Genomic DNA, 3,084 nt, shown 5'->3' with positions numbered 1-3,084 from the left:
CTGAAGCACCGATTAGTAAACTGATGTGCCCAAGGTCACCCAGCTAGTCCTTGTTTCCAACCAGAATTCATTTTGGGTATCCCCCACCAGTGAGGACAATCCTTATCCTTGCCTCCCCGGCTGGCTGGTTGCTTAACAGGGAGGGCCTACCCCCCAGGGGATTTAGAAAACGTTCTTTTCAGGATGTCACAACATCTTCCAGACGCTGCTTCCCAAGAAGACCGGCTGCCTGCTCCAGGCACGGGGACAGGGGGTGGTACCCGGCAGCTGGGTGTAGCCCTGGGCTGTCCACAGTTCCAGCCCCTAACGTCACCTTCCCGCGTTCTGCGATGGCTGACGCGGGTCAAGGCCTCCCCGTTCCCGTCTCTATCGCTCCCTCCGGATCCAGGGGAGCCATGCGGTTCTCCCTCTCCGGATGGACTCCTGCACTGCCCTGCTCGCCCTGCTCCTTCCCTCAGGTGGGCGGGCAGCCGGGACCCTCTACACCCCCAAGAGCCGTACAGCTAAAACGGCGCTCGGTTGCTAAACTCCCTCCCCCGAATTTTTTATTTTTTTATTTTTTATTTTTTTAACTCAAGCAGCTGAGTGTGTTTGTCTGTTCTGGAGTTATTCCTTCCTGCTACAGACAGCAGCGATCCAGCTGGTAGAGGCCGTTTGCTCCTAGAGCAGCCTCCCTGCCTCCTGCCAGCCCCACGGCCCTGCTGCACAGGCCACCCCGCTCCCCGCACGGAGACACCGAGTGCAGCAGGACACCTTGACGCCAAGAGACACGCTCCACCCAGCCCCTCTCGCTTACAGAAGGAGCAAGTCAGCCCCCAGAGCTGGCTGCCACTGCGATTTTATTTTTATTCTCTTTTTTTTTTTAAATTGAAGTGTAGCTGATTTACAACATCGTGCTAATTTCTACTGTACAGCAAAGTGACTCATTTATATACATATATACATTTTTTATATTCTTTTCCATTATGGTTTATCCCAGGAGATTGGATATAGTTCCCTGTGCCCTACAGGATTTTGTTGTTTACCCATTTTAAAGGTAAGTTTCATCTATCAACCCCAAACTCCCAGTCCATCCCTCTCCCTCCCCCACTGACCCTTGGCAACCAAAGTCTGTTCTCTATGTCTGTGAGTCTTCCTGCTTTGTAGATAGGTTCACGTGTGCCATATTTTAGATTCCACATGTAAGTGATATCACATATTTGTCTCTTTAATTAGGGCTGCCAGGTTTAGCAAATAAAAGTACAGGACACCCAGCTGAGTTTGCCTTTTAGGTAAACAACAAATAGTCTCTTATTATATAGGTATGTCCTAGCGCAGTTATCCCAATATGCAATATTTGGGACTTATTTATACTAAGATATTATTCGTTGTTTAGCTGCAATTCAGACCCAACTGGGTGACCTGTGTTTTACCTGGCAACCCTATATCCAAATGAAAGGAACTGAAAAATCTTCCTGGCAAGATCGTGAGAGGCTCTGCAGCTCCAGCAAGGGTGCAAGACAACAAACATCGAACATCGGTGAGCTACGTTTGCTGCCTCCAGGCAGTGATTAGATGTCCAGCAGGTCCTGCGTGAGGCATTTAAGGACATGCCACCCATGCCTGCAAAAGCCTTTTTACTGATTTACAAGCAGTAAAAATGGAAATTCACTCATCCCCAAATCCAGGGAGCAGAAAACCTAAAACAAGTCCTGCCCGCCGTTGCCAAGGAATAAACAACAACAACAAAAAAGAACCATGACAAAACCAAATAGTTGCAAAAGCAGTTCCTTGCACAGAAGCAAAGAGGTACTTATAGGGAGAGTGGGTTATATAAAAGCTTGCAGGTTCCTTAGGAGAGGCTCCTAAGATCCTTCCGATCTATAAATTTTGCCACCAGTGGTCACAGCACACAGGCACATACTCCACCTCCTCCCTGACCTCATGGCTTCAAAATATATCAGCTTTTACTTTGGCTGACTCAGCAGCCTGGAATACTTTCAGTTAACTTGGTGGCACATTTTTAACCCCCCTAAGTATTTATGGTATTTATGGCAAGCCAACTTTCGCTTGCTAAATTGTGTGCAGATAGGCACGGAAACGCGCTTGGATTTACCCCTCCATTCAATGGAAAGCCTCTCCTGTGCAGAATACTGTGAGGGCCACAGGGGGTGCAGGGTGTGAGGGAGGATGCAGGCAGGGGCTGGACCCACACCAACACCGTCCTGCCCTCAGAGCGCTTGGAATTCAGAGAGAAAGACTCTGGAAGACAAGCTTCCAACACCAGCAGTACAAACACCTGCTGTCCAGGGAAGTCAAGTCCATGTTTGGGAAGGGAGATGGGGAGACAAGGGGGTGGGGATGAGAAGCTGGGCAGGTAGAAATATGCATATTCCATCCACATTGTGAAGTGACTTACGGTTGTATGCAGGACGAGTGTCGAGGTATTGTTTAGATCACATATCTAAGTAATAGGTGTTAAACTGAGTTCAAAAGTGCCAAGTGTGGTGGGCTCCGGTCCTACATGGTCATTAGAGGAAAAATCAATTCACAAATTCACCAACAATTTTCGATTTGCATTTAGTTATAAAGGCCAACCACGTAGCACAGCCTAAACCTGGAGACGGCGGCACGTGGGGATTCTGTCTCTGAGCACATGATATTATGAACTGCAATATGTGAGCAAAGCTCAACGCGAGGAAGGTGTGCTGGGGCTCGCTTCCCTGTACGTAAAGGTCACCACTAAACCACAGGATGGGGTTCTTTTCAAAATGTGAATCCTGACCCAGAAGTAAAGGTATACAGATTGCTCTTTTGTTCTTCTCCATTAAAACATAGCTGGGACTTGCACGATTTCTACGGAGTGGCCAGATCATGTCATTGTCCTGTCGAAAGCCACCCAAATTGGCTCCCTCCTTGGCCCACCACACGGCCCTACCTGTGTCACATGTGCTGCCAGCTCCTGGCCACCCCTCACCTGCTACTCTCCTTCTTTCACTGTGTCGACCACACTGGCCCCTCTCTGCTCCCAGAACACGTGGAGCCTGTTGCCGTGGCAGGACTGTGCACTCTGCTGTTCCTGTGTGGAGTGTGCTGTCATAGTTC

The sequence above is a fragment of the Hippopotamus amphibius genome, chromosome 3 (assembly GCF_030028045.1).
Source record: "Hippopotamus amphibius kiboko isolate mHipAmp2 chromosome 3, mHipAmp2.hap2, whole genome shotgun sequence".
Classification (NCBI taxonomy): Eukaryota; Metazoa; Chordata; class Mammalia; order Artiodactyla; family Hippopotamidae; genus Hippopotamus; species Hippopotamus amphibius.
Note: the sequence above shows the minus strand (reverse complement) of the source record.